Genomic DNA, 12,454 nt, shown 5'->3' with positions numbered 1-12,454 from the left:
CAATGGTTAGTCTTTTTGCATTAGTTGGAGGGCGATCAACATATCTCATGGTTAAACACTGAATATATCTGTTGAAAAAAAAATTGTTTTTAAATACAATGATTTATGCATGAATATATGCCAAAAAATCGAATTTTGACTATAACTATCTACAATGCATACTACATAATACTAAATGGAGTTACATAACTTAAACTACCTTTTCCATTTATATGACAACATTTAATGAACCATGGTTATATACAAACATAAAGATTAATTTAATATTTCATATAATTGTAACTGGTGCATGATAAAATAAGTGCCTATTTTGCATCAACTAACTATACAACATATTTTAATAACTGGTTCATAATAATATACACATTTAGCTGATATGCAAACATGAATATTTAAATAACTATTGCATAAATAAAAGTATTTGTATGTATTTATATATAATAAAACATGTGTGTAAACTAATGATTCAAGTAGATAGAACAATGCAATTATGCATAACATCTTGACCAATGTTCATAAACATCTGTACAAATGTGCATAAACAGTATTGACGATGTGCATATATATCAATACCAATAAGCATATACGTGTTACTAATATTGTGTAAAGGTACTCTCTGCAAACTCATGAATAAATACCTGATCCACAGCCTTTGTCTAGGTCTTTGAATGCCGAGCGATACAGCGGATCTAGAAGAAATGCATATGCTCTAAGATCGGGGCTCCTGAACAAAAGAGAGATGCAATGAGCGATGCAATGAGCCAATTAGAGAAATGTATAATAGGATACAAATCACACACAACTAAAAAATAAGGGTTACAATCAAACCCACTTCAAGCGACAAAAAATGCTTCAAAAATCGACGGAAACCTCGATATATTTCAAGTTGGATGGATTACCTGGAACTTCTCAGGAAAGCAATGGCTCTTGAATCGGGCTCCAATGCTCGGAGATTGAAGGAGCTCAGCTAGATTGGAGCGGCGGAAATCACCTGGCAAGTCGCCTCGGCCGCAAGGAAAGACGCTGCGGCCGCTGGGGTTTCCTTTCTATTCGCGCGAGTTTCTCTCTGTTGATTGCGCGAAGACGGTTTTGGAAATCGGGAAACGGGGGAGACGTGGCTGGGCTGACGGCGGAAAGGGGATAACGGTGCCATGACTGAGAAATGCTGATCAGGTCTGGTTCAACCCAATGTGCATATTGACTATCCTGGGCTTCCTCTATTATTGGAAGCCCAGGGCTCTTAATATATATATATATATGCTGATGAATATTGCTTATGCTTAATATGGTATGGTATAAGTACTTATAGTAATCAGGTATTGATAATAAAATATTGACCAACTAAAATGGTAAGTGCATTGAACCTTAGATTTACCTTGTTAACCTTGCATTTTCACCCCATTAGTTGAGCTCCCACTATAAGTGTGTTCACCCTTGCTTAATTTTGATCAGAAGTTTGCAGATGAAGATTATGATGATGAACTCAATGGATGGTCTAGTGATTCCCCGATCATCTTTTTGTGGAAGGATGTCCATGTTCTGCTGTAGTTTGATGAATAAAGGTTAAGACATTAAGTCTATTTGAAGTGTAATATGTTATTATAATCTTTATTTACGCTTATATGTATTGTTTCTTTGATATATTACACTTGTTAGTCAACGTATGCGTGATAATATATCCTGACACAAATATGCTATACATTTGGTTTTGCCCTCAAAACTGGATGTAACAGGGCGTAACCATGCCCGCCTCCTATAATATGTTGACCTAGGCGGGCACTGTAACTGGCCGTCTTGGATAATTAAAATTAACAAAGGCTTTCCCAGAGCCTTGCACTGACGGTCTATTACTCTTTATACCCATCGATGTAGCTCGACTAGGGAGAGTCCTTCCGATTATTACGTTACTACTTGCCTATGCCTTCAGCCTGCCCTACGGATGAAAAATGCTAATTATTGCACAAGCCATAGGGTCGTGGGTCATCTCACTGTGTATCAGAGGCGATTGCTACAGCGCTGCTGCTCCTCATGGTCACCGATCGAAGCACCCCAAATGAAGCAGCATGGAGTCGAGGACGTCCAGTCGGTTAGGTGCATCAACGATGAGCATAATCATGCCACTGTCACCACAAAACCTATCGCCACGATCGCCGATTAATTCATCTCTCATATACAGACGATCAGGAATACAATTCGGTAGCGGTTTTGATTTGTTTATGATTGAACCATATTTTTAACTTATTGTTGGGGCAAAGGCGCAACGCCCCCTCGCTCGAGAGACCACAATGTCGAAGGGTTAAGGATGGAGGGCGCGAAGGCCTGAAGAGCGACCGCGTTTCGAAGTGCACGAAGAGTCCGAGCCAGAGCGAAGACCATCGACAATTCCGTTGGCACGAAGACCATGTGCTGCGATCTACCGCCAATTATAATAGGGGCCCATGTATAGTCGGCCCACGCTGCGAGATCTATCTTGCAGGCCGTTACACGGGTAGGGTTGTTAGTGGATTAGCCCATGTTTGTAATTAATTACACTGTAATGACCCGCTATAACCCCTTAAGTGAGAATACTCCGGGGATAATGTAGGTAACCAAGGGTATAATTGTCTTTGATGGGGCAGGATTGACCCTCGATTACCTATAAATACCCCCGTACAGCACCATTGCGGGGACGAAAGACAACACAGCCGCCCTAATACTCTGTGTTAAGCGGCATCAAACTGTTTTCTATTCTCCTACTGTTTGAGCTCAGCTGACCGCAAGTTAGCGAGTTCCAACATTTTGCGTCCACCGTTTGTGCTACAACAAACCATTCCCGCAATGGCCCCCAAGAGAGCGAATTCGAAGGCCGCCATTTCCATTGATGATGCAGCGAAGGCGGCCCTTCTGGATGAAAAGAAAGGCAAGGCTCCCATTGCAGACGACATCCCTCAGGAGGCCTTCGACGACGATGAGGCAGTCAACAGCAAAAGGCAATGGCAAGACAATCTGCCTACGTCAGAGGGCACCGTGTGCACCTACAGCTCTGAGGAGGTACCTCAGGCACCCCTGCCAGGCTTCATCCACCCATAGGGAGAAGACACCGTCGAAGACGGCGAAATCATAGGCATATCAGCCGAAGACCAACTCAAGTTGCGAGTCATGCGCATCAAGAACAATTATTTACAGAAGCAGAAAGAAATACTCACAGCCAAGCGCCAGAGCATCAACATGCAAGCCAAAGTCAGGCAAATGATACTAGATGAGGAACAAAAGGCCAGAGAACTGGAGCAACAAATTGCAGATATGCAAGGCAAATGCCCACACCACATGCAGCGGAGCCCTATCATCACTCCAACCACTTTCCAGGGGATCAATTACCTTGACGAGCGAAGCCCACTTGCACCACAGCTCCAGGCTTCACCTTGGCCTAGCAACTTCAGAGCAGGTGCTTACCCCAAGTACAAAAGTAGCATAGACCTAGCCCAATACATCATGAGTTACTAGGTCGTGATTGCATCATCAGAGGGGATGACAGCACCATGGCCAAATCCTTCATCTAGCACTCGAAGGCCCAGCCCTGACATAGTACACCAGATTGCCGCCACTATCAAAAGAATCATGGAAAGCACTTCACGACAAGTTCTTGTTGAATTTCCAAGGGTATATGCCGGACACAGATGCCCTGGCTGAATTATCGCTCTACAGGCAAAATTAGAAAGAAACCCTTCGGGAGTACTACAAAAAGTTCCTCCTACTTAAGTCACAATTGCCATATGTCGATGACCACATAGCCATTCACTATGCAATCAGCGGTCTCCGCACCAGTGTCTTATACAACCACTGCATAAGAGACCCACCCAAAAACTTGCAAGAGTTGTATCAGTTATTCGAAAAGTACGGCAGGTCCAAAGAGGTACATCAGCGCAAGATGGAATCTTAACGGAAGCCCAAGGACACCCCGCATTCTAGCAGAACATGGGTCAGACCGGCACAGTCCGAATCTAGCAGGCCAAATCGCAACCAGCAACAGGTGAACACCATCGCCAACCAACATCCCACCGGAGACATAGCTCGTCGCCAGGAGTACCCCACACAAGGCCGCAACGCTAACACCAGAGGCAGAAGCAGAGGCCGTGCTCCACAGTCACGAAGGTTCTACTGCCTCTTTCACGGTGATGACTGCGGACATCCCACTAGTGATTGCCCCAAAACTAAGGCCACCAAAGACAGAATGGTCAGAAATCAGCCAGCCGACAACCAACAAGTTGTTGCGCATACTTACCATCCCCAGCGATACCACCAACAACAATTCCACAACGAACCAATACATCACCAACCCAATCATATGTACCTACAACACCAAGAGATCCAAGTCCTCCCTCCACCTCCACACCACCAAAATCCCCCACCACCCCCACCAGCACCCAAGCAAGAGGACTTTGCCGAACAACCTTTCCGTGGGGTTACCACATGATTATCGGAGGGTCAAGTGCAGACTTTGACACCAAACGATAGAAGAAGGATCACTACCGCAGTGTCAACCACGTAGCCCTCACTGGGCCAGTGGTTCAGACAAAATGGTCTCATGCACCAATCACTTTCGACGCAAGAGACGTCGATCTACGCAGCGCACCACACGCACATGCCATGGTGATCAATTGTCATGTGGCAGGTTGGGATCTACATAAAATACTGGTCAACAATGGTAGCCAGGCCGACATCATCTTCTTGCACGCCTTCGATCGCATGGGCATCAGCCACAACCTCCTCAAGCCCGCAGAAAATTCTCTATACGGTTTCGGAGGCATAGGCACCTTTCCCATCGGCAAAAGAGAGCTGTCGTTGTCATTCGGTGTGGCGCCCAAAGCGCGAAGTGAACAAGTCACATTCGACATCGTCGATATGGTCTACCCTTACAATGCCATAATGGGGCATGGATCCATCAATAAGTTCGAGGCAGCAATACACAGACTTTATCTGTGCATGAAAATACCAGGCCCTCAAGGCGTAATGACTGTATATCGAGACCAACAGGTAGCAAGGAACATAGAAAGAGACTTTGTCCTAGGGCAGTGCAACGTTCATTGCCTAACAACAAAGTGCGAAGATAACAACAGTCCTCGCCCAACAAACACAAAAAGTCAACGCACAACTGCAGAGCAATGAGGGAACTAAGACGGTCTCCCTTGACCTCGCAATTCCCAAGCAAACCATTTTGATCAGCGAAGACCTTTCACCAAACAAAGAACAAGACTTCTCTCCTGTCTCAACCGCAACAGGCAGATTGGTCGCACTATCATCGAACATAGTCTGGGCATCGACCCCTCTGTGCGCCCAAGCAGCGATTAAGAAAAATGTCCGTCGAGAAAACAGAAGCAGTGAAAGCCGAGGTGCATCGTTTATTAGAAGCAAAGTTTATCGAACCAATAGCTTGCCCCACCTGGCTCGCCAACGTCGTCATGGTTTAGAAGAAAATGGGAAATGGCGAATGTGCATCGATTTCACCAACCTCAACAAAGCCTGCCCCAAGGATAACTTCCCCTACCACGAATCGACAAGATCGTCGATTCCGCAGCTGGCTGCAAAGACATGTCTCTCCTAGATTGCTTCTCAGGTTACCATCAAATCTACATGAAAGAGGAGGACAAGGCTAGCACATGTTTCATTACACCCTTCGGCACGTACTGCTTCGTGTGGATGTCCGAAGGGCTCAAAAACACCAGCTCAACCTTTTCCCGTCTCACCAAAAAGATTCTTGAGCACCAAATAGGCCTCAACTTCTTCACATATGTTAACGATATAGTTGTTGTGAGCAAAAACAAAGATGATCACCTTTCAGACCTCGCAGGAACATTTGCCAACATGCGCGAAGCCCGACTCCGGCTGAAACCAGAAAAATGCATCTTTGGTGTACGCCAAGGCAAAATACTCAGTTACCTCGTATCGCACAGAGGAATTGAAGCCAATCCGAGCAAAATTCAGGCTATCATGAACATGGCACTGCCACAATCCACCAAAGACATCCAACAGCTCACAAGCAGATTGGCCGCACTGAACAGATTTATCTTGCGATCCACCGAGCGAAGCCTTCCGTTTGTCAAAACGTTACGCGGTGCCAAAGATTTCGCTTGGGGCCCAGAACAAGCAGTCGCCTTCGAGTCTCTAAAGCAATATTTGTCCAACCTAGCAACATTAACAAGTCCAGACCCAGGGTTGCCCCTACTACTATACATCGTAGCTTCACCCAGCGTGGTCAACGCATCCTTAGTCCAAGAAAAGACAAGAGAGGGCAAGACTTACCAATGCCCAGTATATTTTTTTCTCAAAGTCCTCACAAGCTCAAAGTGCAACATGACAGAGCTAGAAAAGATAGAATACATGGTCACCATGGCTTCACGCAAGCTGAGACACTACTTCGAAGCACACAGAGTACAAGTCACTTCTGATAAGGGTCTCGGAGAGTTGCTCAGGAATCTGAAGGCATCCGCCAGAATAGCCAAATGGTCGGCGAAACACTCCAGTTACAACATGACCTTCGAGCCTAGAACAACAATTAAATCACAGGTTTTGGCCGATTTCGTAGACTGGATAGGGCCTTTGGAACCACCGCAATGTCATACAGAAACCGTCTGGACCATCCACTGTGATGGGGGGCATGGTGTCACGCAGGCGCCGGCGCTGCAACAATCATTACATCACCTGCCGGACTCAAATACAGATATGCCGCAAGTCTCCGCTTTGCACTATAATAAGATAAGTGCACAAACAACATTGCTGAATACGAAGCAGTCCTCTTAGGACTTCGCAAGCTACGAGCCCTCGGAGTGACCACCTGCATCATCAAAACTGATTCCAAGGTCGTCGCCGACCAGATCGAAAATGATTACTCCACCAAAGAGCCCATACTAATGCAGTATCTTGCCGCTATTCAAAGCCTAGAAAAACAATTCAAACGTTTCACATTACAACATATTGAGCGGAAAAAGAACGAAGAAGCCGGCACACTAGCTAAAGCAGCAGCGAAGGGTGAACCCTTGTCATCCGATGTATTTTATCACATAGTCGGCACACCAGCTGTAAGAAACCCCGAGGGTCTGCAAATAACACAAGACGCCGACGGGCATCGGATAGTCAATCTGATAATAGCCGAAGATTGGCAGACACCAATCACCCTTTACCTCTAAGGCCACTACCACCCCTCCGACCAAAGCGAAGCTAAAAGATTAAAACATAGAAGCAGAGACTTCACTATAGTCAATGGACATCTCTATAAGAAGGGGATAAGTCAACCCATGTTGAAATGCATAACTTAAGCCGAAGGCATAGAACTTCTCCGTGAAGCCACAAGGGTATATGCGGATCACATTCAGGACCAACGGCCCTTGCTGAGTCATACGTCAAGATTTCCATTGGCCGGCAATTGTGTACACGGCCAACCGGGTAACCCACTCGTGCGAAGCATTTAAGAAATTCTCGCCTCGAACAGGCGCCCCTTCGTAGCTTACAAAGCTTATTGCACATACCTGGCCACTACATCGTTGGGGACTAGACATTGTCGGGCCACTGCCCACAGCACAAGGCAACCTAAAATTCACCTTCGTTGCCGTTGAATACTTCACCAAGTGGATTGAAGCCAGAGCCATATCAACAATAACTTCCAAGACAATGCAAAAATTCTTCTGGCGGAACATCGTGTGTCGGTTCGGAGTCCCATCAGAGCTAACAGTTGACAATGGAAAACAGTTCGACAACCAAGATTTTTGGGAAATTTGCAACTCTATTGGCACGAAGGCCGTGTTCGCTTCTGTCTACCATCCACAATTCAACGGAGTAGTTGAACATGCCAACGGCAAGATTTTCAGTGCCATCAAGAAAAGGCTACTCAACGACAAGAAAGGCAAATGCGTACACCAGCTTCTCGAAGACATTTGGACGTCGAACACAACATAATCCAGAGCGACTGGGTTCACACCTTTCTGCTTGATGTACGGATCCGAGGCAATGACACCTCAAGAACTGAAGCATGGATCCCCACGAGCAAGCTCCACATCCACTCCCAATGTCGATGAGTCAACCTCCAAGGACCTTATCGATGGAGACCGTGTTCTTGCCATTGAGGCACTGAACAAATACCAAGCGCAGACAAAGGCATGGCGTGACAATACTATCATCCCTAAAGAATTCGAGGACGTAGACCTAGTCCTCACTAGAACCACTAGAACAGAGTACCGGGGCAAACTCGAGCCCAAATGGGAAGGGCCCTTCATCGTCAAAACAAAAATGTCCCCCAACGCCTACAGACTCACATCACCACTAGGCGAAGATCTAGAGCACTCATTGAATGTGGATAACTTATGAAAATTCTTCGTCTAGTCCCAAGGCCTTTGCGCCTTTGTAATTTTCGTAGACACTATTACAGTCGGGCCCACACTCTTTTCCTCGCAGGGGGTGAGGTTTTTAACAAGGCGGAGCCATGTAATAAATTACTGCAAAAATCCCCCCAAAATCAAAACGACACCATGACTGCGGATGTCGAAAAAGACTGCAGAGTCGGTCTTCGGCATTGGACGACAAAACAGTCACCGCAACGGCAAGCCTCGGCTGGCATTACGTGCGACAAGTCCAGGCAAAAGTTGCCTAAGGGTGCAGCCCGATAGGCACAACAAGTGCGTAACACCACCCACAGGGTGCGAAGTCGTCTATAAGACGCACATTTTTATCCGAGCAAAAGTTGCCTAAGGGTGCAACCGGATAGGCACAACAAGTGCGTAACACCACCCACTGGGTGCGAAGTCATCTATAAGACACATTTTTATCCGAGCAAAAGTCGCCTAAGGGTGTAGCTGGATAGGCACAAGTGCATAACACCACCCATAGGGTGCGAAGTTGTCTATAAGACACATCTTTATATGTCACACCCGGTTTTGGAAGGTAAACCGAATGTGAACCGTGTACGTGCCAGGATCAGAACTCACGTACACAATGATTACATAATTGGACATCATCACACAATGCTCAAATTAAATAACAGAAGAGTACTTTAATTACATCAAGAGGTCCAAGACATCCACAGAGTCTAATACATAGCCATAGTGTTCAACATTAATATCAAAGTGCGGAGAAACGAAATGTAGAAGATAAGCCTACACAGGCAGCTGACTCGGGGTTTGCCACTAAGATAAACTAGAACTCATCGTAGTCCTGGAACTCTTCAAAGTCCTCCATATTGCCAACATCTTCTCCTGAGCACTGAGTACAGTGGGGATAACCTGGGGTGGGGTGGTTTGTAAAGCAACGATAAGTACACATCAACGTACTCAGCAAATGTCCCATCTAGCTAAAGTGGATTAGTTGTATGTGGAGTTAAGGTTAAGTAGTTGCTTTTAGTTGGTCAAGTTTTTATTACTATAAGTAGAACGAATATTAGTAATAAACCCGGTTATTACCCAGAAGCACTTCCTCCAAGAGGAAATACCAGAGTTCAAAAGTATAACCATCATTATTAACCATCATCATAAAAGTAACCAAAGTTCTTCTAATCAAAGAGGATCCCAAGGCCGCTCTTAACCGTGAGCATGGCTGATATACCAGTTTCTAACAATCTGTAGAGGTCGCACACTTTACTCACAAGTCGTGATTCCCTTTCTGCCCGGGGTTCTAGCCTCCCCATTGATCACTACCAAGGTGACCTAGCATGGTCTCACTACGTAGCCTTTACAAAGATTCCCCATAGGTCATAGTCGCCCATTAGGTTTCTCCAGTTTGATAAACACAGTACATCTCCCCAAAGGAAGGGTGACTAACAAAACCAAATCGAGAACCTCTGCAACCAGCCTCAGCAGAGCAAGTACTGTGCTCGGACCCTATTGACGGCCCTACGATGAAGCCAACTACTCCTCTGGTTCCTCTAATTAATCAGATAAGGGCGTCCCATTCCACCCTCATGGTTGCACTGTTATCCCGGGTTGTCACTCCCCAAATAGGTCCTCACGGAGAGGTACTCAGGAAACAACCCGAGTCCCCTAAAGTATCACAGGAACATCATCGGGATAACATCATCGTATCATAAATATTCACATCATGTTCATTGATTAAGTTAAAGCAATAGCATAATGCTAATCAGAATAACCCAAAAGGTAAACAAGAAGAAGGTAAATATAGACTAGTCAATCCTTAAGTTTTAAATAATGTGATGCAGAACAGTGAATTATAAAGTAAAATAGGACATGATAGGTCTGATGACACTTGCCTTCACCAGGTTGTTGCTTAGGGAAATCTTCAGCAACACACTTAGGAACCACGGGCTGCTCGTTGTCTAAATAAAGTGATCATACATTCAATACATTTGGAAAGTATAAATGAACAGCACATCAAACATGTACAAACATTGGAACACATCTCAAAAGGTATAGTATTAATTAAGGAAGAAGGAGATCACATTATAACGTGAACTAATCATAATTAGGAGTTAATTACTCTTTAAGTGTTGTCCAAGATTACATAATCTAATACTACTACTTTTATTGAGACCCAAAGGTTAAACTAGAGATTAATTCTTATCTTACACATTATTAAACTCACAAGATTAAACATTCATTTATCCCTAGGGTTTTCCATTTTATTTATTTAACTAAGGGAATAAATCAACATATACATCAATCTTATATTCTAGGTATAAAATTAAAGTGTACCGACTATATATTAACATAATTTATTTGGATAGAGAAAAAATTTATGAACATTTTGCAATTTGAACCACTAAATTTGGAGTTCATATGAAAAACATATAAAATAAACAAGTTTTGAAGTTTGAAATATGAAATTAGGGCTAATTCTGTAATTATTTAAAAGCACAGGGGCTGTTTAAAAGAACACAGGGGCCTGCGCGCGAAAACCAGGGATGGCGGGTTCATTTCCTAAAACCTGAGGGTCTCTTAAGCAAAAATACACGCGAAGGAGTATCAGGCGATCTCAACCATCAGATCTTAGATCAACGGACAGGATTAGATCACGCGGACGCGCGCGCTGGCGTGGGCGCGCGAGCGCGACTGACAAGCGAGGACGGGGTGTCAGCGAACCGGGGCAGGGCTGACCGGCCGAGCCCAGCGGCAGGGGCGTGGGTGAGGGGGAGAGAGGAGAACAGTCAGATCTGGATCAGAGGGCTGAGGTTAGATCTTCGCTAATTAAGTCTAAACCGCCCGATCTCGGACAGATGCCCGAGATCCAACGGCTGGTGACAGGACGTGGGTGTGGTGGCGCCGCTCGATCCCGCGGCGAAGTCTCACCGGAGACGAGGGGACTAGCCACGGCGGGGCTCTGGGGCTTGGGGAATAGCTCGAGCATGCTCAGGGCGATCTGGCGAACTCGACCATGGGCGCAAAACCGGCACGAGGGCACCAGAGGGCGTAGAACACGGCGAGGCGGCCTATGGCTGTGTGGATCAACTTTGGTGAGGAATTGCGCAGGCACTAGGGTGACACTTGGCAAAATAAAGGCATGGGAAAGTTTCTCACCTTGAGTGCGAACTCCGGGATGCTTGGGGAACGGCGGGGTGCGGTGGAGCCTCAGGTCGACGGCGCCGGGCCCCAGCTGCGCAAGAAACGCTCCGATGAGCGCGGACCGGGCAAATCAGAGAGGGGAAGGGCAAACCAAAGGGCGTCCCGAGTAGCTGACGGCGAGGCGGAACTCGCCGCTGCAACAGACAGGGCGTGGGATCGACGGGGTCGTAGAATGGACGACGGTCTTCGGTGAGCGGTGGCGGAGCTACCTGACCACGTGCGCAGAGTGAGAGAGGGGGCGAGAGGGTTCGGCTGAGGGTGTAAGTGAGCGGACAGGAAGTGGCGAGCAGCGTGTGGCTTCTAAAGAGGCCTGGGCTCGAGAACGTGGCCAGAGAACGCGCGGTCGTGGGCGCGTCCACGGCGAGGGACGTGGGCGGGAGGTTGGGGACGGACTGACAGGTGGGCTCGGCGGGATAGAGAGAGAAGCGGGCGCGCGTGCGAAAGGAACGGCACTGACAGGGCTGGCCCACTGGGTAGCGGAAGGGAGAGAGGGAGAAAAGGGGCGCGAGGGCTGGCATCGACAGGCGGGACCCGCCTGTCAGGCACCAAGGGCGCGCGGGCGCGGGCGCACGCGCGCGAGGCTGGGCCTGCTGGGCTGACTAGGTTGAATGGGTTTTTCTATTTCCAGGGAATTTCTAATGCCTTTTCTATTTATTTTCTCTGGGGTTTTCAATTCAAATTCAAACCAATTTTCAAATTCAAACCAAATCAAACATGTGCAACAATTTAAAGAATATTTGGAACTCAACATGATGCAACATTTCATGACTCATATGTTTTGTCAAAAAATAAATAAATGCTCCCTCACTAATTAAGCTAACCCTAACTAAAATAGAAAGAGAGAGAGGAACTAGAGAGAGATAGAAACTAGAGTGAGAGAGAGAACAGTAACACCTGAATTTGGATGATAATAAGAA

This window comes from Zea mays, chromosome 5 (genome assembly GCF_902167145.1).
Source record: "Zea mays cultivar B73 chromosome 5, Zm-B73-REFERENCE-NAM-5.0, whole genome shotgun sequence".
Lineage (NCBI taxonomy): Eukaryota > Viridiplantae > Streptophyta > Magnoliopsida > Poales > Poaceae > Zea > Zea mays.
This window is presented reverse-complemented; position numbering follows the sequence as displayed.